The 23,521-nt window shown below is 43.3% G+C and overlaps 1 protein-coding gene, 1 long non-coding RNA gene and 1 pseudogene across 4 annotated transcripts in view; 2 read left to right on the forward strand and 1 right to left on the reverse strand.

Moving 5' to 3' along the window:
* On the reverse strand, nt 1-4,796 carry LOC108527320 (exportin-6 pseudogene; annotated as a pseudogene).
* Nucleotides 4,797-9,334: 4,538 nt separating this feature from the next.
* Nucleotides 9,335-11,437, forward strand: LOC108527321 (uncharacterized). Its single transcript, XR_001884776.1, has 2 exons — nt 9,335-9,675; nt 10,825-11,437. It is a non-coding gene; the product is annotated as an uncharacterized LOC108527321 (long non-coding RNA).
* Nucleotides 11,438-18,241: 6,804 nt separating this feature from the next.
* The window catches only part of EDDM3A (epididymal protein 3A), an 8,532-nt gene continuing 3,252 nt past the window's right edge, over nt 18,242-23,521 (forward strand). For 2 of the 3 annotated variants that reach the window (XM_017868538.1, XM_017868540.1), the window contains exons 1-2: nt 18,242-18,419; nt 20,048-20,157. The gene's annotated coding sequence lies outside the window, so the exon portion shown is untranslated. The remainder of the gene's footprint in view (nt 18,420-20,047; nt 20,158-23,521) is intronic. The other variant, XM_017868539.1, reaches the window with a different exon arrangement.

Below are 23,521 nucleotides of genomic sequence, written 5' to 3' on the forward strand. Positions count from 1 at the left end.
ATTACAGGCATGAGCCACTGCGCCCGGCTCAATGTACAATTTTATCTGAGATCCATACAGAGTAACTTTGACCAATCTCTTCACAACTGTGAGGGCATCATTGAACCGTGCAGCCAACACGTCCTTGATAAAGTACTCTGCCAGGTAGCCCATGGCCTGCAGCAGGGAGCTCAAGTCTCTCAGGGAGCAGTGCAGCCATCGGCAGTCTTTCTCCGCGGTATTGTTCCACCCCTGTCCTGACCCTGAAGTAACTATAAATTGCTGTAATCTCAAATAAACTTCTAAATTATCCTGAAGAACTGGGAATGGTGTGGAGAAGGCGTGCATGGGCAGGAGCTCCATCACTTTGTGCACCACCTCCAAGCTCTGCTGTAAGCAGCGCCGTCACTCTGTCTGCTGATAGTCATCCAGAGTCTTGTCATCCAAATCCTCCAGCTGGGCCTGGTTGTATCTGAACTGGATTTGATTCAACACCTTTGTAAGGAGGATCACCAGGGCAGGGCGTCTTCATACCTGCTGAGAACTGCTTTCTTGTCTCCAAGACGACTTTCAATTTTATTTGTCAGATAGTCCAAAAAGAGCATCCAGACATCCGAACAAGAGAATTAACCTTCATGAGTAGGCTGATGAAACGTGTACTTGAACAAAAGTGTCAAAAACCCCACCACAGGGAACTGGGAGTAAGACTTGATTCTTCTTAGGTGAACACTCACAAAGAGCTGAAGAAAGTCGTTAAACTTCTCGCTATAGCTCTCATCGAGCTCTTCCAGCCTGCTCTTCACTGTGTGGGCATTGTTATCCTTGGTGATTTTCTGCAGGAGGCAGAAAGTCTGCTGGAACATACACAGTAAATACTCCTCGAATTCCATAGGTACACAGTTCTTGGACATGAGTTCCTTGAAGCAGGACATGACCAGGACCCCCAGCCAGCTCTGCTCCTGAACCCAGACACAGTTCTGGCTGCTGCCATTAACTGACACCATCTTTCTGGCCTGGATGTCACAGCCAAATCATGCCAAGTGGAAGATGGTGGTAAGGAGGGATGGGGTGATGCTGGCAGACAGAGGAATTCAACTGAAGAGATGGGCCAGGCACTCCAAGGCCAGGGAACAGATATACTCACTCACCACATCAAGGATGGGAATTGGCTGATTCAACAGCTTGGCTGAACCAGGAGTCTGCAACAGGTTACTCAGTAAGTCACCACTTTCTCCTGATGTTGGGGATGGTGGTGGAGTGGCAGCAGTAACACTGTGTTTGTCCCAGACAGTCTCCAAGATACCTGTCAGTAGCCCAAGCAGTGTCTGCACCCGGTCCGGTAGCCACTTCCGCAACTCCTCCTTCCCAGCCACACTGAGGTCCTCACGGGGACAAGCCAGCTCTTCTGGAGTTGTCTTCAACATGATGGGCCCAAGGGTGTTGTCACAGGGGAGTGGTTCAACTGCAAAATGTTAGTAAAAAAGTCATGGTAGAGCATGGGCCAATCCTGACATTCAATATCAACAATAACTTTGCAGAGCTTGTTCCTGATAAAGGAAGGTAAGATTTTATGGTGAGCCACAAGGAGTTTGGGCAGGCAGCTATGGATTTCCATCTCATCCTGAGATGGGACCCCAAGCCACATTTTATTGATCAGATTCTCAAAAACTGTTAAACTGTACATCATTACATAGTCATTCCTAGTGCTGGAGAGAAAGTACAGGCAGAATCTCCATGCTCCTGTTTGCTAGGCAAAGTTATTAAGAAGTTCCTCTATCTCATGTTTTCTTTCATTGGTTGTACAATTGTGAAAAACTCCTGTCAGCAGACTTTCCAATGCCCTGAGAGAGGCTTCTTCAGATGCCATGCTGGCCGGGGAGGGGGCGGCTCAGATGAGCTGGTTCTTGGGCTTTGGACACCTCCCACTCACACAGTTCAGGTCATGATCCCGGCAGACTAGGGAAGTCCCCCACCCATGCAAAGAAAACTCCTTCCCCACTGGGCCCCGAGGGGATCCTCTAAAAAGGGCAGGGCCGCCCGGGTCGCCTCTTGGGGCCCCCCGAGACAATTCATCCAGACCCACCCACCCCTTCCCAAGGAAACTGAAAAAGTAGGAAATGGGGCTCGCATGCCGGCGAGGAGGGCAGCGGCTCGGGATCCCCGACCGGGCCCGACGCCCGCGGGGGAAGCTGCGGCTCAGGCAGGGGCTCCCCGGGCCTCCGCGGGCAGAGGTGGCAGCGGACTCAGCCCCGAGGCTGAAGGGGCGGAGGCTGATGGGGCCTTGGCTGCGCTGCCGGGGCAGCCGGCTCAGAGGAGAAGCCCGGGGGCCCGCGCTGTCCTAGCCTCCTCAGCCCACACGGTGGCTGCAGCCGCCTGCAGAGCACCCCTGTGCGCGCCTGCCCTGGAGCCGCTCGCTCATACTGCACGGCCGCCCCCGACCACGGCATCTTTTAAATCTGCTACTGTAAACCACTGGTGGCTGTATGGGATCCTACTGATAATAGTAATAAGATTGGGAACAACAGGGTGTGTAGTTTGGACTATCTGGTTAATAGCTCTAAGGTCTTGCACTAACCGGTATGACCCATCTGCCTTCTTTACAGGCAGTATTGGAGTGTAATAGGGAGACATAAGGTTCAAGAAGCTCATCATGGAGAAGACCTTCAATTAGAGGTTTTAAATTTGCCCTGGCTTTTAAAGGAATGGGGTATTGCTTTCTCTTTACTACTTCCCCAGGGGTTTTTAATTTAACATGAATCGGAAGAATCTGTAACTTTCAATTCCTGTCTTTTGACCCTACCTCGGGATGAATGTGTTCTTTGTCTGTGGTGGTGAGCAAGTTTAGGGAGGGGAGGAATTTTCCATGATTGATTTGGAGACCTACGCCTAATTTTAGCATTAAATCTCTTCCTAATAGATTTGTCCCTGTTTCCAGAATTAACAGAAATTTGATATTAGCTTATTGTTTTTTATATTTCACTTCTGTCTCCTCTAAGATTTTTTTTTTCTCTCTACCTTTGCGTCTCCTGGCTTTACTCTTTTGTACCCTTTATATTGCCTGGAGAGTGGGGGTCTAGGTTCTTTATAGGTTCTGGCCCCTTGAGTACTTTGTTGTATGATGGACAGCAGAGTTTTCACCTTCTGCTTTTGTTTTTCTTCATCTCTTCCTACATATACTTTTTGGGCTTCTCTCAGAAGCTCTTCTAAGGTCTATCTTTCCAGTTGTCTATGTTTTGGAATTTCTTGTTAATATCTGGCCAACTCTTAGTGACAAAATGAAGTTCTAAACATTCCCTGCCCAAGAGGGTCTTCTGATTCTAGGCCAGCATATTTTCTCATTTGGTCTTTAAGCCTTTCTAAAAATTCTATTGGTCCCTCATCTTTTCCCTGTTTTCTATTAAAGGCCTTGATAAGATTTTGGGTGCAGGGCACCGATTCTCGAATTCCTCTTATTACCATCTCCCTAAGGTCTTTCATATTTCCCTGACGGGCCGTATTGTTGTTATCCCATTAAGGATCCTGGGCTAGGAATTTTGTTCAGCCGCTGGGACATTCTGACCAGGAGGGTGTTCATGTTCCCAAATGGTCATAGCGGCCCTGCGTATCATGCTCCTTTTTTCTCCTGAGAATAAGATGCCTAAGATAGACATTACCTCAGCCCAAGTATATAACTGGGGTCCTAAAACTGATCAATTTGATCTGCCACTCCATAAAGGTCATCTAAGAGTGGTTTAAGCTCCTTTTTTAGGTTAAGGGAAGAGTCTGGGGTGGCAGCTGGTTGGGGGAGAGGAAGGTACTTTAGTTCAAATAAAACAGCAGTATTTTATCATTTGCTGCTTTTTCTTGTGTTGGGTCCTTCCATTACCCTTCCAATATTCTAACATTAGGCCTAGGGGACTATCACAGGGCATATTATCATGATGATGATCTTTCCTATCTTTTGTCTTACTTGCTATATTTACCATCCTGGAGAAAGTGTTTTTCGCTGAGTCTGCAGGGCTCAATCTCTCTTGCTAGAGATTTCTTGCAACCCAGCGAGTCTGCGGGGCTCAATCTCTCCTACTAGAGCAGGTCGGTATAAACCCCATGATGGGCAAGCCGCCTTTAAGCTGTATGAGGTGAACGCAGAACCAGATCTGGACTCTGCACTCGCTGTACACTCAGTTGTGTATCTCAGTCACACACTTTCAACCTCCAGGATGTCCTGACCACCAAGGAAATACTTCATTGCCCCTGCAGCATTTCTTTCCTTGGTGTGTCCCAACAAAGAAATACTTCACCACCCCCACGGCTTTTCTTATCTTGGTCACCACCACCAAGGAAATACTTCACCGCCCCCACAGCTTTTCTTATCTTGGTCTGTGCACAGAGTTACCTGGTTGCCGTGGTATTTATTTGTAGGCCTTTTCTTCCTGCTTTGCTGAGAGTCCGGATTTATTCGTCACACAGGGTAGATCTCGATTCCTTACCCCGAGGCCGCAGCAATGAGGGAGCGGGACGCGTCTCCTCACGAGAGGTGATCAGAGACTTTTCCCCAGAGAAGCAGAGAAGAATGGGATCCTGGGCAGGCCCCCAAATTTGTTGAAAGTAAATGCTCAGTGCCGCAGGGTGAAAATAGCACTCAGGCAAAAGTTTTCACAGCAAGCCAATTTACTTCTTTAGAAGGGTGCATCTCACGGATGGAGCAAAGGTGAGAGCACACCGGACAAAGGAAGGGAAGAGGGTCTTACTCCTAATACAGCTAGTCCCTACTGCTGTGTCTTTCCCCCGTTGACTAGGGTTGGACCACACAGTCCAAGCTAATTCCAACTGGCTATTTTAAAGAGAGGGTACCAGCCGGAGTGGTGGGGTGAGTAGTTCTGGAGGGAAGGACAGTTACAGAACAGGTGACTAAGGATACCTAAGGACAGAACAGGTGATAGAGGCTAGGAGGGGGTTGTTTACTGAAACTAGGGGCAAGGAGGTGTAAAGAACAAGGAAGTTAAACTTGTTCTTTAAAATGGAGAACAAAGAACAGGGAAGCTGAACATACTAACATATTGGTTCTTTGAAGAGGAACTCAGAGCTCATTGTACTTAACAATTTTTCTCCCTCTTGAATTTTAAAGGAAGTTGTTAACAGGCTAAACTTTGAAGAGGAATTTACTGTCTCCTACAAAACTCAGGTTCAGCTGCTCACCTTTTGAAAGCAAAACTCAAGAGACAAGGGTTGGTGGAAGGAAAAGCAGGTTTATTCAAGAGATGGCAACCTGAGGAGATGGTGGACTAGTGCCTCAAAGACTATGTCAAATTTTTAGGGTAACCAAAGGGATTTTAAAGGAAAAGGAGGCATGGAAACTATGAGCAGGAGTGGTGCAGGACACAGGACTGCGTGTCTCATTCTGATGACTATCTTCAGTAATGAACCACCTGGAGGTCTGGCTGGCATCACCATGACTGCAACCAGGTTATGGATTAACTACTCAGTGGTTTTTCTGAGAAGGGAGGATTCTACAATCTCAGTTTAATACTTGGTTTATTTCAAGATTGCCCCCTGGATCTCTTAAGCAAGTATATGGCTACACATTGAAGAAAGCAAAGGGTGAGGCTACTCATCTTTGAAGCAGCCTATTTCAGCTTAAGTAGGAGTGTCTTGTTTTTCATAATGAGCCCCTTTGGATCACACCTGAGATTACGCTAATGAGGTAACTTAAGGTGGGGCCCCTACATGACCTCAAAATGGGGCTGGCACCAGAAAGACCGGGGATTAGAAGGTTGAAACTTTCAGCCAACCCACTGACATTCAGAAAGGGGGCAGGGACTGGAGATCAAGCTCCATAAAAACTCTCAGACATACAATCTGAGGAGTTTCCAGATTGCTGAATACATGGAGGTGTTGGGATGGTGGCATGCCCAGAGGCCATAGAAGCTCCACACCTTTCCCCTCCCATACCTAGCCCTATGCACCTCTTCCATCTGGCTGTTCGTGAGTTGTGCTTATGATAATAAACTGATAAATATAAATAAAGTGATTTGCTGAGTTCTATGAGCCATTGTAGCAAATTATCAAATCTAAGGAAGGAATGATTGGAACCCCCAATTTATAGCTGGTTAGTCAGAAGTACTGGAGGCCCAGACTTGCCAGTGGCATCTAAAGTAGGAGGCATTTTATGGGACTCAGCTCTTAACCTGTGAAATCAGATACATATGTGTTTAATACACCTGACCCAATCAGGTGAGCTTTGTTGTTCCCTATTGTTCTATCATGATCATTCTTGGTATTCTGTCAATATCTAACTTACAGAGAAGGTCGGTGGTCATGTCCTTTCCTTAAGTTCCTCCAAATTGTTTGACCTCCTGAGAGCAAGCGTGAGAAACAGAGCAAGGGAGAGAGATTGAGAATGAGAGGGAAAGAAAGAGAGAGAGAGAGAGAAAGACAGAGAGACAATATTAGAGCTGGCTTTGGGGGTTAGAGAATTATGAGGGTATAAGTGCATTTCTGCCTGAATGCAGCTTTACTGGTACTTTAGAAATTCACCCAAAGCCTAACAAAAACAAACTAGTGTGTTGTCTTTTTTTCTTTGAAATATTTATATTCCATTTATGGTTAAAATAGTTAAGACAAAGTTGAATTATAACATCATTAATAGTAAAAGAAAACATTTAACACATCTATCAAGATAAGCACGATGGGGTTACTTAGGATAAGGCTGAGATGCAAAAACAACTCAGTAGTTTAAAAGCAAAATATTTTATTTTCTTCTCACTTGAGAATTCCTCTCTAAGCAATGCAAGTTATTTAGCAATCGGACGTCTTTCATTGTATTACTCTGCCATCACCTAGGAGAAAGGTGTTCACCTTTTCTGTGTCATGGACCCCTTCAGCATTCTGATGAAGCCAAACAGTTATTGAGAACAATAACAATTGAGAGAAAGAGAACAATAATACTTGTTCTCTGAAAAATATCATTAAATGCAAAAAATAAAATGCATGGGATTTCAAAGGAAATCAAATATCAAACATTTAAAGTGTATGATATAGTATTGTATGTGTTTATTAATGCATTAAGTACAAAGACCTAAATTTAGGTCTAATTACTACTATAATTTTGAGGCAGTGATCAATGTGAAATAATATTTTGAGATATTGGCAACAAATATAAATGGATATAGAAAGTCTATGATTTCTATTTTTTTCTACATTCATTGGTAAAAGAATTGCTACATTTCAATATGGGTGAATGAAAAGATATAATTTTCTGCACTGCATCGCTCCATGGATCCTATGAATTCTACCCATAGAGGCTTTCAAATCTCATGGGTTACAGGTTAAAACACCCATAGACATGTTCATCCTCCGCACAAAGAAATCTAAGTCACTATTATGGTTTTGTGAAGCAGTAGTACACGTAAATTTAAGAATTGAATAGCTGTTAACAAAATAAAATACCAAGGAATTAATAGAAAGCAGTTCAAATCAAAAACAATGCTTAAAGAACAAATATGATTAACAAGTAATTTGAAATTTATACTCAAAGAGAAATATGTCTTTAATAATGCAAATCAGAAGTCACTACCCAAGGAACTCCTGTTGTAGAAACTGGTAGACAGCTCTAGGAAGTAGACCCATTAAGCCGTTTCCAGAAATACCGGCTAACCTACCTTTCTGGGCTACACTGGTAGTGGCTAATTTCTGCAAATATAATAGAATACTGTTCCCCTCAGCATAGTTTAGCTTACTTCTTAATTGGTTTTATATCCAAAAGGCTTTAGGACTTTGGGTTTAGCTCATAGGAGAGTTCATGGATGTATCCTTGGAGTCCACAATAAACTTTTTTCCACATTGAAAGTAGAATAGTTGGCCGGGTGCAGTGACTCACTCCTGTAATCCCAACACTTTGGGAGTCTGAGGTGGGTGGATTGCTTGAGCTCAGGAGTTTGAGACGAGCCTGGGCAAAACCTCATCTCTACAAAACATTAAAAAATTAGCTGAGTATGATGGCGCACACTTGTGGTCCCAGCTACTTTGGAGGTTGAGGTGGGAGAATTGCTTGAGCCCGGGAGGTAGAGACTGCAGTGAGCCAAGATTATGCCACTGTACTGCACTCCAGCCTGGATTAGAGAGGGAGACCCTGGACCTTGTCTCAAAAAAAAAAAAAAAAAAAAAAGGGAAAGTGGGAAAGTGAAAGTAGAATATCACTTATTTGAGAAACACTAGATTAACTAGTTGACATGGCTGAGGTAGTACAACCATGTAATGTTACCAACATTAGAGATCAGCACAATGCTATATTGCTTAAAAACTACTTTCACATAGATCTCTTTCTTAGCTTGCTTCTTCACACATTGGCTCAGATGGCTTCTCTCTCCTACCTCTCTCTACATTCATTGAGTCATTACTTGAATTTAAGTCTTCAATAAATAGTGCACACTTGTTGGAAAGAGCTCTGGATGTGTGGGCACATGACAAACAACTGATTTTCCCACAGAATCGCCTCTCAAGTCATCCAAATTCAGATGCCCAGGATTGTTCCCTTTTTGCTCTCCCCTGTCCCCCAAAGACCTAGAGAGTAGAAGGATGCACAGAACCTGCTCTAAGACTATCCTCCTTTCATCCAGTCTGTCAACATATGATTCCCTATTATTCAAGGACTGCTTGAGAGCTGCACTTTGAAGATAAGTTCTGGTTGTAAACATTCTGACATTCCAACAACGAGGTGGTCCAGTGAGAAAATCAGCCAAGATGACTTGACTAGGAGCAGCCCTTGGAGGTGCTGATAGAAAACATACGCAAGTATCTTACTTTATTCATAAATTGCGCCTTTGACTAGTTTTAATGAACCACTATTGGTCCCATTTGCCAATTCTGGGGTAGTTGTTATGAAACATATGGTGAAAAATCTGGGCTGTGATGTGGAAGGGTCACCCCTTGGACGCTCTCATGGGCTGGTGGTCTTGTCTGGTTTGAGCTGAGTTCAGGACTGAATCTTGAGTTCCTGAAAAACGACTTAGCCAGCACCTTGTGACCCACACTTCACAGTCAGATGTTGTATATAGGAACATTGTGGAAACTATGGCTAGGCTATGTGGCATTTTAATGGTAAGCACTACAGCGTCAGCAAACAGCTAAGGGTCACAGTTATAAGCTGACCAGAAAAACTTCAGATACTGGCTACCTAATCATTCGTAGCTATCAGGCTATTGGTTTCATTAGATATTCTTTCACCTCTCAATGAGGGCCCTAAGTTCACAGTGTTAAATGTGGTTTTCCTCAGTGAAGTTCCCATATAATGTATCCTAGTCATCCAGAGACTTCCAGAAGTTTGTCAGAAATTAAATGCAGGAGCCAGGTCTCTTGTCTAATGATAGTACCTGATAACCCATTTCCGGGGTCACCTAGGGTCTTTCAGTTCTTTTGTGCCTGAAGTCAGTCTTTGATGTTTGTAGCCTTTGCTCAAAGCCACTGCCTGAGTGAACCCAAGTATTCCAGATGAGACCATACAGGAACAGGCTCACATAATAAGGCTGTTCCCCATCACCACCTCTGCTACCAATCAGTTCAGGAGCTGAATCTCCCCCTGCTATTCCTTTCTCCACTGCTGCAGATTTCCTGGGCTCTGAGAAAAGGAGGAGGACGCAGACTCTGCTATTCAGATCCACACATTGAACCCCGCTATAACCAGTGACCTGAACTCTGAGTGACCTGAGTCTGAGTAGGGTAAGAACTGCTCTGCTGAGAACGCTCGGGGGATGACCAGGAGCACTGGAAGGAGACTGATTGAACTTTAATTTTTATTTATTAGTGTTAATTTTTTGAGATGGAGTCTTGCTTTGTCACCCAGGCTGGAGTGCAGTGGCACTATCTTGGCTCACTGCAACCTTCGCCTCCCAAGTTCAAGCGACTCTCCTGCCTCAGCCTGCTGAGTAGCTAAGGTTACAGGCACACGCCACTCTGCCTGGCTAATTTTTTTGTATTTTTAGTAGAGATGGGGTTTCGCTATGTTGACCAAGCTGATCTCGAGCTCCTGACCTCAAGTGATCCACCTGCCTCAGCCTCCCAAAGTGCAGGGATTACAGGTGTGAGCCACTGTGCCTGGTCTGATTGAGCTTTTAGATAGCAAAGAATGGAGAAGGAACGAAATCATGGAAAACTAAGGCCTGAATTCCAGTCAGCCTCATTCCCACTGATACAAGTTTTTCCCTGCCCCTCCCTTCCTTCACCCCCAGTCGTCTCAACCACAATGCATTAAAGCTGCTTACATCCTACTCCCCTATCCTGTGTAGGTCTTTATCACCAGGACAGGGTTCCACAGGTAGGAAGTACCCACTCTTTGTTCTGTGTCTGATGTGGGCATTTGACATGGTTAGAAGTGCTCTCACATACATGCATCTCATTAGACTCTCACAGGTCTGTAGGAAGCTGTTATTAGGCCCTACATCGGTGAGGACATCGATGCTCAGAGCTGTGAATCAGGTTAGAGATTCAGTAGGGCTAGGAACACTCCTCATGGCAAATGAGGACAGAGAGCTGGTTTAAAGAGGTAACTTTTTCAAACGACCATACATCCTATGCTGTGACCACAGTAGCTCTGGTGGAGACTGTTTTAGTCTTTTTGCCTAATTGATTACAGTTATATTTCTAAACTGGTGTCCTTTTATGATGGCATCGTCAATAAGCAGCTCTGACAAATGAAGACCATTTTTAATAGTGATACTTAGGGGAATGCCCCTGAGAAGGAATATGGGTAGTTAGTAGTAATCATATGTTCCACCCAGGCTTTGGGGGAAGTGTTAAAAGGAGGTCAAGATATTGGAGAAGCATCATTTTGCAGAGTCAGTATAATTGTAACCTGGTCTGTGATTTCAGAGAATCAAAGCCTTCCTGCCTAAGAACCACCTGCCTAGTAGTCACTCATCTTCTACACTCCTCTAAAATGTGACAGCCCTGCTCTTTTTGCCTGCTGTCATCCACATAAGATGTAACTTTCTCTTCTTTGCCATCTGCCATGATTGTGAGACCTCCCCAGCCAGATGGAACCGAAGTGGAGTCTCTGGAGCCGCCCAGCAGCAGCCTCATTACTCAGAAGATGCCGACAAAAACCTAGATGGGAAGAAGGGAAGAAAAAGCATCCTGTATGTTTATAAAGTGAGCATGTTGGTCCCATTTATAAATATATGTGTGATTTATAAGCTTTTTTAAAACAAAGCTCAAATTGTTGGTATTTTTCTAAAATGTGCACAGCTGTATTTTACATGAAGGCTCTTTCTAATGGGTTGTTATACTGTACTCAACATTTTGGACAGCACATGAAGTCTGCCAATGTACTTCATAAAACATGACTTTGTTTATTTAAAGTTTCTTGCTGTGAAAAAGAACTCCCTACCTGTGAGTTCCTTTATTTATAATTCTTGAAACCGAAATGTATAATGTACAGTTTTCACAACTGTATCTGCTCTAATAAAAAAAAGTTGGTTATAAAAAAAAAGAAAAAGTATCCTGACTGGTACATTAGCAAAGGCACAGCCCTGGAGAGCAAGGAGAGGGGCAGGGCAGGCAATAGTGCCCATGGCATGCATCTGCAGCTTGTGAGCAATGCATGAAAACAAGAATCATACAACAGCATTGCCTTCAGCATCCATGTGTTTATGGCTGTCATGGGGAGCATGATAGAGGAGGATGGATTAACACTAGCTCGCAGGCTGCCTAACCTGGAAGTCAGTCTCTGCCTTTAGACCTGCTCACTTCTTTTGGGAATGGAGATATCCACTGATCCCTTGTCCTACAACCTCAATTAATGTCTTTGTAGCAGCCATCTGTTAAATTCAAGAAGGCCCTAGAACAACTTAATTGGAAAAATTTCCCTCTTATCCCTTGAAAAACCATAGAAAAGTAATGTCACACAAATGTTCAACTTCTGATTTCTACAATTTCAGATACCAGGGTTTATCTGTTGCTATGACAACTAAGAGCTTTATAAATATTTTTCTAGCCTCTGCTTGCTATTTTCTGGAAATTATCTGCATTTCAATATTTGCTTAACAATTTTGAGCTGACACTAGTAACATAATTGTGTCTGGATTGTGTATGTGGTGTGTGTTGGTGGGGGTGGGTGTAACTGATGTCTTTGTTTTTCAATGTGAGCAATTTTAATAAACTTTCATATTTAATGTGCAAAAAAAAAGTTACAGCCCTTTCCACTTCGCAGACAAAAAGCTTAAAATGCCATTTTCTAGTGGACGCATGACTTCCTGAGGGTTGGTCTGGTGAAAAGAAGCCAGCTGGAGGGTGATTGGGTGGTTCTACCCACTGCAGTTTGGGTGGATGACAGAGTAGACAGGAGATGTTTGAAATTCTCAAAATTAACGTCATCTATTTTTTTCCAACTTTGTGTTTGGCTCGCACAAGCTGAAGCATATTTTTAGTTCTTAGAAACTTTATTTTCTTATGAGAATTATCTTCTAATCAGGGAACCAAATAGTAAAATTGTGCTGAGTGCTTGCATTGGCAGGAAACAGAATTTTAAGATAAATGTCAGCTCTCTGGACATTGTCTACATGATGCTTTTCTTTCTCTTCTCTGTGGACACACAGGTGTCACTGGTAACTGAATTGGCATCCTCTCTGAAGATCTGGGGCAGTCCCTTGGCCCTGCTTTGTATTCTTTGCAGGCTGCTGGTACACAGCAAGGATGTTTCCTGGAGAGAATTCATGACACTGCACTACTTAGATCCAAGCTGAGCTTTTGAAGAGTACAAACGTGATGTCCTCATGGGACAAAGAGCGGTTCTCAAACACAATAGCTCTCATATGTCCATCTATAGCTTATGGCACAAAATGGAGTGTATATGCATTATTGAAGTGGGAATAACCGATATAGAAATGCCTGTGTATGGGCCCAGGGTGCCATCAAAGTACTCGAGTGTCAGTGGGAGAAGTACAACAATAGCTACACAGAGAGCTTCAACTACATTGAATTCCACTGTTGCAAGGATGGGTCTGTTGATAGCATAGGAGACCTGAGGATGGTGGAGCCTGTCAGCAACTAGAAGGTCTATGCACATCCTCGGATTGGTATTCAGTGCTTCCCAAGTGGTGGTCCCTGCCTCCATCAATAGCCCCTGACACTTGCACTTATGTGTCAGTGTTTTCCAAAACTTAGAATTATGAGTCGCATGACTTCTTGATACCATAACCTTGCCTGTGTTGTTTCTCTACCTGGAATACACTTTTGTCTTCATTTACCTAATTTATTCCTACACATTTGTCAAGCTTCAGCTCGTAATGCATCTGATCTTTGCTAACCAAGATTTTTCCTGATATTCACTCTAAACCTACCCAGGGTGAATGATCTTCCCTTCCCTAAATAAATTGTATTATCCAGTATGTGTGACATTCTACATATGATGTGTGTAAAGTAATTATTGTGTAATTGGCATGGATGTGTGAGATCTAGGCTATGTTTGCCTATGACTTAGGCTGTGCAAGGAGTTTAAGGCATATTTTATGTGGCTGTGTCTGTGCATGTGATATGTTTGTGTGTATCATGAGGATGTAAATGATTATAGGCTAAGCTGGAGACAAATTGTGACTGATTGTGTTGACAATTTGATATAATCAAAAAGGTCATAATCCAGTTTTAATGATTTTATTAAAGTGAAAAGAGAGGAAGGCCACTCTGTGACATACAGACTCCAGAAAAGTTCAGTTTTGCTTATGTAGGAAAACGACAAAGAAATTAAAAAGGAATTCAATATTTTCTATACCAGGCTGGTTCAAGAGTTACAACAAATTAATTAGTTACAGATTTGTCCCCAACCCCATGACTTGTTTTCATTTATTCTTAGCTGTGCTTCATTTCTCTTCCAATTTTAAAAGAGTGTATTTAATACTCCATCCCAAGACAATGTGATAGCAATGAAGTCTTTCCTTAAAAAACAGAAGATCCATCCATCCAATGAAGATCAGCCAGTGGAGTGCGAACGAGTCTTCCCTGGCCCCCTTTAGTCATTTGACATTTCACACAACAGTGCAGGCAAGAAAGGGTCTTAATCTCTAATCAGAGAAACCAAGGTACACCTGCCTTGGTTACAGCTGCCTAGTACGTGACTCAGGTCCCATTATCACTTTCTTTTTTTCTTTGAGACAGAGTCTAATTCTGCCGCCCAGGCTGGAGTACAGTGGCCAGATCTGGGCTCACTGCAACCTCCGCCTCCAGGGTTCAAGTGGTTCTCCTTCCTCAGCTTCCTGAGTAGCTGGAATTACAGGAGCATGTCACCACATCCGGCTAATTTTTGTATTTTTAGTGGAAACTGGGTTTCACCATGTTGGCCAGGCTGGTCTCGGACTCCCAACCTCAGGTGATCTGCCCACCTCAGCCTCCCAAAGTGCTGGGATTATAGGTGTGAGCCACCACGCTTGGTGGTCATCACTTTTTTTTAAGTTTTAAAATAATATAAAGTCATCACTTTTTTTTAAGTTTCAAAATAATATAGAGTTCCAACAGCTTAGATTTTGAATTACTTACTTTCATGGTGATAACATACTTAGTTCCACTCAGATTCTCGGGTAAAGGCAGAGCTGACTGGGTATGAAACATGTGGCATGGTTCCTGGCTTATGGTAGTTGCTCAGTAAAAATTCTTTCCTTTCTCATATTACTCTTTGGTTTTCTACTTTAATTTTGACTTCGATAAACAAACATAACAAGTGCCCATCAACCATTTCTGTCTCTGACTCTCGAGATGGGGATTTCTTTTATTTTTTATTTTTTTAATTTTTTTGAGAGAGTCTCACTCTGTCACCCAGGCTGGAGTGCAGTGGCACAATTTCACCTCACTGCAACCTCCGCCTGCTGGGTTCAAGTGATTCTGCTGCTTCAGCCTCTCCAGTAGCTGGGATTATAGGTGTGAGCCACCATGCCTGGCTGATTTTTGGTATTTTTAGTAGAGACAGGGTTTTGTCATGTTGCTGAGGCTGATCTCAAACTTCTGAGCTCAGGGAATCCGTCTGCCTTGGCCTCCCAAAGTGCTAGGATTACAGGTGTGAGCCACCATACCTGGCCTAGAGATGGGAATTTCTTTCTTTTCTCTTTTTTTTTTTTTTTTTTTTTGAGACAGAGTTTAGCCCTTGTTGCCCAGGCTGGAGTGTAATGGTGCAGTCTCAGCTCACTGCAACCTTTGCCTCCCAGGTTCAAGCGATTCTCCTACCTTAACCTCTCAGTAACTCAAGATTACAGGTGCACACCACCCCCACCCCGCCACTGATTTTTTTGTATTTTTAGTAGAGATGGAGTTTCGCCATGTTGGCCAGGCTGGTCTCGAATTCCTGACCTCAAGTGATCTGTCCACCTCAGCCTCCCAAAGTCCTGAAGTTACAGGTGTGAGCCACCAAACCCAGCCCAAAACTGGTGGAGGTGCCAGAGAGTGAACTGGGGACCTTGTACATGCCAGGGATTTCTAATGCAAAACTACAGTAGGCTGTCATTTGTGTGGAAGCTATATACACGCAGGATGAGAAAGAACACCTCCTCTATCAACCACACACTCACAGATGTCTCTACTAGACTCAATTCCTTAAGAATGTTTCTAAGAAGTTCAATGCATGTTAGACGGGCTAAGGCATTACATTTCCTAAGGATGACACATCAAGTAGAAGATATTAGCACAAATGATTTTATCTGATAATAAACACATTCGCTTGGCAGAAACATAGGGTGGAGGTTGGAGGACTTTAAAATACAATGGTTCTCAACAATGGACTTAAGACCTAAATTTTGTTCATGGAATGAATGAGAAAGGAGATAGAAAGAAATGTTCACAGGCAGGTAGGAACCATGTGAAATTCTGTTTGCTAACTGTAGGAGAGAGATACTAAGTAAGAAATGCTTGCTTCATGTAATTTTGCCTAGGTCCACTATGGGGAGGAAAAGTGCTAAACATTAAAGTACCTTGTGTTCTTCGGTCTCCTGCAATGTTGAATGGCTCTGGCCTTGAAACAATTAAAGAAAGACCAAAGTATCAACATTATTTATGAGGTGACTGCACCCTTTTTTAGAACTCTGGTCTCAATGAGGAGTCAGTGTATCTACATCGGTCATCATGTTCCCATTGCAGTTTCTCAGCTTTGCAATTTATAAGTGCACCTGAGGAGGAGCGCACACCTGGGGATGACAATCTCTACTAACCAAACTCAGAAGAGATTAGTATCAAACCAGTAGCAAGGCTGGGTGTGGTGGCTCACGCCTGTAATCCCAGCACTTTAGGAGGCCGAGGCAGGTGGATCACGGAGTCAAGAGATTGAGACCATCCTGGCCAACATGGTGAAACCCCATCTCTACAAAAATACAAAAATTAGCTGGACGCGGTGGCGCGCGTCTGTAGTCCCAGCTACTCAGGAGGCTGAGGCAGAAGAATCACTTGAACTCAGGAGGCAGAGAGTGTAGTGAGTCGAGACTGTGCCATTGCACTCCAGTCTGGCAACAGAGTGAGACTCTGTCTCAAAAAAAAAAAAAAGAAAAGAAAAGAAAAGAAAAAAGAAAACCAGTAGCTCCTCCTCAATGGTCAATTTACACATGGGGAAAATACTAATTATTTTCTCATTCGATAAGTGCTCTTTAAAATATAGTGTAAGAGAGGAAAACATTTTCCTTCTACCCTTTTAGGATCTTAGCTGGGGCTCCTAAAAGAAAAGTCAGATTAACAAGAGAAAAACAAACAGAAATGTGGTAACATGTGTATCTCATGTATACATGGGAGAAACTCAGAGAGTAACTCAAAGAGGTGGCTAGAACTTGGGCTTAAATGCCATCTTCAGCTAAAGCAAAGGAAAATGCATGTGGGGAACAAGTCATAGGGAGATGACTAGGAAAAGTATAGTAAATGATGGAAAGTTTGTTCATACAGATTTAAGTCAGTATCATCCCCACTGAGAAGGGTCTCTTGTGATTTAGAGTCACCTTTCTCTATCTGGTACAGAGAAGGAGACATCCATAAGAATGGAGGTTTCCCTTATGAATGTGCATTACCCTTACAAAAGGCCAATGCATACTCTATTTTCAGAGCTTGTCTTGTGTATACTGTTTTTCCAAATAAGCACTTCAAAATAATCTTTACATTACAGAGCATACCTTGTGGTGGCATATTCTGATCTCCTATAGTAGATTCTCACAAATTTCTCATGTAAGTAGCTCTTTAAAAGTTGCTTTTACTAAAGGGTAAGCAGATGGTAATTCAAAACAGTATAGGAGGAAAGTGCATTTAAGGGCAATTAGTATATTAGGTTTGTATATCAGTGGAATGTGAAGCTGATACAGAAATGAATGAATATGCAGCTCTACAAATCAGGGCTAAAAAGCAGAGCTTTATAAGCTCTAGCTTTCCTGATTTCCATCCCTTATTTGGATAGTTGCATATTAATTTCCTTAGGGACCTATCTTCCTCTTTTGTGGACCTTATTGGTGAAGCTGTCCATTAAGGTTTGCAGTCCCCTCTACTAAGCCAAGCAATTGTCATGAGATTCGAGCTAGGCTAACTGAACTTTCTTTTGTAGGAAATAAATATATGGCACCCTAAAATATGCCTCGATACAAAGTCCTGTCAATTAGTGTTTGTGTTGCTCTGCATCCTCACCAGCTTTGGTGATGTCAGTTTGTATTGCATTTCAGCCATTATAATAGATGTGTAGTATTATCACATCTATTGCGTTAATTTGCAATTCTCTAATGATAATGATACACTGAAAGGATTAACAGCTCATCAAAGTAGGAAGAATCATAGTTATACATTAATCATAGCATAGTGGTCCACTTGGAGCAGCTTCCCTGCAGCTGCTAACTAACCAAGAGTCACGTAGCATGCTGACCACCTGCTCCCCCATTGTTCCTATAGGTAGAAACTCACAAACAAGAATCGTGGGTCTTTTTTGCTCAAGAATTGCTTCAGACTTTTCAGATTCTGAACTCTAGTGGAGAGGCTGACACCAACCAGTCTAAAGACCCCACCATGCAACTGGCTCAGAAGAATGCACCTTTGGCATCTCCCTGTCCCAAGACTGCACTCCTCACTTCTCAATGAATCAAAAATCCTCACACTTCAGCTGCTGTCCAGATCCCTCACAAATCCTACCTTAAACCTCTTGGGGAGGTGGATTTGACTTTTCCTCCCATCTCTTTGTCTGACTGTCGTAAAAATATGACACTATTTCTCTGCTGCTATCACCGTTATCTCAGTATGTTGACTTACTGGGCATAAGGCAATGAATCTATTATGGTTAAAGTTTAGTGGAGAGCTAGCCTGGAGGCTCCTCATGGGCATTTGTCCATGGTTCAATTCTCTCTTGCTGCTGTGGCAAACCTGGAGATTCACCGAAGTATCTGGAGTCTTTCTTGCCAGCATGGCACTGCCAACCTTCAGCTCAGGCTCACCTGCAAGGGAGAAATGGTTGCCAGAATGGGAAAACATCTCTGGTGAGTGTTCCAACATCCTCTTTTCCTTCTCCTGATCTGCTGGCCTTCTTAGAGGTCCTGTCACCTCTTTGGAGGCGCTGTTGTCCCTCCTTCATAAAGGGCCCTGCTCAAGGACATTTTTACCAATTGTAAGGAGCACGAGGGCACTGTACAGTGGAACTATTCCTGGGCTCTTTGGGTTTCAGTTCTGAAATCTTTTGTTTTGTTTTGTTTGTTTGTTTGTTTGTTTTGTAAACAGAGTCTCGCTCTGTCAGTGAGGCTGGAAAGCAGTGGTACAATCTCGGCTCACTGCTGTTGGCTCTCCCTCCTTCATCTGGTGAAGGAGCTAGGGCCAGGCCACCAGCACTTGACCAAGAGGCCAGGAATGACGAGATGCAGGAATGGCTTCCTCTTCTCACACCTGTCAGAGGACCTAATTTGGCCAGGGAACCATTTTGGCTCCAGCAGGACAATTTTCCCTTCAACAATTACCTATAGGAGACATTGACGCTAACATAGGGCAACCCATGGGGCTCATTTGGGTACACTCTCCATTCTCTATTTCTGATTTATTAAATTTGAAAAATAGTATTGCCACCTATTGAGATGATCCAAAGCCAATAGAAAATTTGTTCTCTTCCATATTGTTTTCTTCTATATGTTTTATCCCATAATCCTACTTGGGCCAATGTTCAAACCTGGACTCTGAAAGGGCGTGCCAAAGCAGAGGAGCCTTAAGAAAGTTCAGGAAGTAAGGCATAAGCCCAGTGAAAGCCCTTCAAGTTTTCTGGACTGCATTTTGAAGTGTTCAAGGAATACACTTATATTGGTCCAAAGGCCTTAGAATATTTAAAGATGATAAACATGACATTTATTAGCCAGAGTGTTCCTGACATCCAGTGAAATTTGCAATAAGTTGAAGGGGCACTGGATATATCTTTGTCTCAAATGGTAGAAACAAAGGTGTTCACTGGCAGAGACCTGGTCAGAAACAGAGAGAACTATAAAACATTTAGCAGCAAGCCACCTTGCTAGCAGCTGCTCAAGGAACCCTTGGACCACGACACAGACACACCACAGGAGCCCCACTTAAGTTAGGACACCCTGGGACCCAGGCTCCCTGTAAGTAGGAACACTCTACTTATTGAATTCCATGTGCCAACTGCAGACAGGAAGGCCATTGGAAAAAAGATTGACCAAACCACAAAGGGGCCAATAATGAAAAAATCAACTTCCAATTCACCAAATGCCTGAAATACCTGAGGGATCTGGGGCTGAGAACTTCTGTAATAAGGATCAAAAATGATGGGGTCTGAGGGCAGGCTCTGACCCAGCTAGTACCCTCCATATTTCCCACATGGAGCCCTGCGTCATTATGATGCTGAGAAATCAACGTTTAGCCTTTCTAGTAGACACCAGTGCCACCTATTCAGTATTAAACACACACCTGTTCAAATTGTCTTCTGAAACTATGAAAGTGATGGCAGTTTTAGAGAAGACCCTAAAAGAACTATTCCTGCAACCCCTAGATTTCCAACTGTGACAGACCTGCTTAAAGCATCACTTCTTATATATGCCTGAATACCCTATCCATTTCTTGGGACATCATCTCTTGACTGAACTGAATGCAAATGTTACCTTTTCTCCAGGATAGGTGAATATTACAGTGTCCGCAGATCAAGCCTATACCTTGCAAGCTGTACTGTTGCAGCAACAGGCTCAGAATCTCTCTCTCATCCCTGAAGAATTCCTAGAAGAGGTGGGTACTGATGCCTGGGCAGATGGGAAACCAGAGAGTACTAAGTCTGCAGTCCCAGTACCAAAGTATGTGAAGGAACCACACTGCTGAGTCTTAAACCATACCACCTGAGAGAAGAGGAATGAGGAGGTGTTCAGTCTTTGTTGTCTGATTTCCTCCAGTCTTTGTACTCAATAGACCTTGCTGGTCCTCATGTAAGAAATCTTATCTGGACTTCTCTCAACTGACTAAAGCAGAGCATTGTGAAAATACAGCCACCATTATCTCTCTCCAAGGGAATCCTCACATAACCATAATAGGTGTGTGGCCTGATGCCTATATTCATCTTCTCATCTGTGTGTCAAGGAGTATTGGGCTAGGGTTTTGGGGTTTTTTTTTAGTTTTCGTTTTGTTTGTTTTGTTTTGTTTTTGAGAGACAGGGTCTTGCTCAGTCACCCAGGCTGGTGCTATCATAGCTCACTCCAACCTTAAACTTCTAAGCTCAAGCAATCTTCCTGCCTCCGTTTCCCAAGTAGCTGAGGTTACAGGCACTTGCTACCACTACTGGCCTTAAAATTTTTTTTTTTGGTAAAGTCAGGTTATCACTATGTTGCCCAGGCTGGTTTTCAACTCCTGGCTTCAAGTGATCCTCCCACCTCAGCCTCCGAAGTAGCCGGGACTACAGGCGTGTGCCACCACACCCAACTAATTGCTTTAATTTTCTGTAGAGATAAGATTTCTCCCTATGTTGCCCAGGCTGATCTCAAACTCCTGAGCTCAAGTGGTGCTCCCACTTTGACCTTCTAAAGTGTTAGGATTATAGGTGTGAGCCACTATGCCCAGCCCCTACATTTCAATAGGGGTGAGTGAAAATAGAGATGTAATTTTCTGCACTGCACTACCGCATTGATGCTATGAATTCCATCCATGGAACCCTTGGAAGCCCGTGGATCACAGATTAAGACACCTACAGACATTGTCATCCCCTGAATAAGGAACCTAAGTCATTTCTATGGTTTTGTGAAACAGTAGTTCACAAACATTTAAGAATTGAATAGTGGCTAACAAAAGAAATATTGGCTTGGTGCAGTGGCTCACGCCTTTAATCCCAGCACTTTGAGAGGCCGAGGTGGGTGGCTCACCTGAGGTCAGGAGTTTGAGACCAGTCTGGCCAATATGGCGAAATCCTGTCTCTACTAAAAATACAAAAATTACCCAGATGTGTTGGTGGGTGCCTGTAATCCCAGCTACTCAGGAGGCTGAGGCAAGAGAATTGCTCGAACCCAGGAGGCAGAGGTTCCAATGAGCTGGGATCATGCCTGGGTGACAAGAGTGAAACTCTGTTCCAAATAATAATAATAACAATAGTAATAAGACATATCAAGGAATTAACAGAAAATACTTAAAATCAAAGACAATATTTAAAGGATGAACATAATTTTCAAGTGATTTAAAATTTATATTTAAAGGGGAATACCTCCTTAAGAACTGAAATCAAAAGTCACTGCCCAAGGAGCTTCTGTTACAGAAGCTGGCAGACAACTCTAGGAAGTAGACCCATTAAGTGATTTCCAGAAATACTGGTTGGGTTACCTTCCTGGGCTGCATTGGTAGTGGCTAATTTCTGTAAATATAACAATATACTTTTCTCCAGTTTAGTTTAGATTGCTTTTATTTGCTTTTATTGCTTTTATTGCTAATTGGTTTTATATCCAAAAAGCTTTAGGACTTTGGGCTTAGCTCATAGGAGAGTTCATGGATGTATGCTTGGAGTCCATATTTTTTTTCCATATTAAAAGTGGAATATCAATTGTTTGAGAAATATTGGCTCATACATTGGCTCAGGTGGCTTCTCTCTCCCACCTCTCTCTACGTTCATTGAGTCACTACTTGAATTTAAGTCTTCAATAGATAATGCACATTTGTTGGAAAGATCTCTGGATGTGTGGGCACATGACAAACAACTGACTTTCCCTCAGAATCACCTCTCAAGTCATCCAGATCCAGATGCCCAGAATTGTTCCCTTTTTGCTCTCCCCTGTCCCCCAAAGATCTAGAGAGTAAGAGGATGCACAGAACCTGCTCTGAGACTATCTCCCGTCCATCCAGTCTATCAGCACATGATTTCCTGTTACTCAAAGACTGCTTGACAGGAGCGGGGGCTTGAAGATAAGTTCTGGATATAAACTGAACCGTCTGTCATTCCAACAATAAGGTGGCCCAGTGAGAAAATCAACTAAGGTGGTTTGGCTAGGAGCAGCCTTCAGAGGTGTTGATAGAAAAGATTTGCGAGAATCTTACTTTAGTCATAAATCTTAATTTTGACGAGTGTTGATGAACCAGTATTGGTCACATTTGCCAATTTGCAGGGAGTTGGCATGAAAAATACGGTGGAAAATTCAGGCTGTGATGTTAAAGGTAACCTACTGAACACTTGCACAAATTCAGTTGAAGAGTTTGTGGTCTTGTCAGTTTGAGCTGAGTTCAGGACTGAATCTTGAGGTCCTGAAAAACAACTTAACCAGCACCTTGTTACCTGTACTTCACAGTCAGATGTTATGTATAGTAGCATTGTGGAAACTATGGCTAGGCTATGTGACGTTTTAATAGTAAGCAGTACAGTGTCACCAAACAGCTAAAGGTTATAATTTAAAAACTGAGTAGAGAAATTTTAGATACTGGCTACCTAATCATTCATAGCTATTTGGCCACTGTTTTCACTAGATATTCTTTCACCTCTCAAGGAAGGTCTCACAATTCACAACATTAAAAGTGATTTTTCTGGCCCGACCAAGTGGCTCATGCCTCTAATCCCAGCATTTTCGGAGGCTAATGTGTTGAGGATTAGCTGGACTCAGGAGTTCAAGACCAACCTCGGCAACATGGTGAAATCCTGTCTCTACAAAAATTAATACAAAAAACTAGCCAGGCATGGTGTTGCACGCCTATAGTCCCAGCCACTCGAGAGGCTGAGGTGGGAGGATTGCTTGAGCCTGGCAGGTTGAGACTGCAGGGAGTAGTGTTTGTGCGACTGCACTCCAGCCTGGGTGACAGCAAGACCCTGTCTTAAAAAAAAAAAAAAAAAGAAAGGAGGAAAGGCTGGGCATGGTGACTCACACCTGTAATCCCAGCACTTTGGGAGGCCGAGGCGGGTGGATCACAAGGTCAGGAGATCGAGACCATGCTGGCTAACACGGTGAAACCCCATCTCTACTAAAATACAAAAAATTAGCTGGGCGTGGTGGTGGGCACCTGTAGTCTCAGCTACTTGGGAGTCTGAGGCAGGAGAATGGTGTGAACCCGGGAGGCAGAGGTTGCAGTAGCCGAGATCATGCCACTGTACTCCAGCCTGGGCGATAGAGCGACACTCCGTCTCAAAATAAAA

Source organism: Rhinopithecus bieti, unplaced genomic scaffold, assembly GCF_001698545.2.
Source record: "Rhinopithecus bieti isolate Rb0 unplaced genomic scaffold, ASM169854v2 scaffold_3902, whole genome shotgun sequence".
NCBI classification, from domain to species: Eukaryota; Metazoa; Chordata; class Mammalia; order Primates; family Cercopithecidae; genus Rhinopithecus; species Rhinopithecus bieti.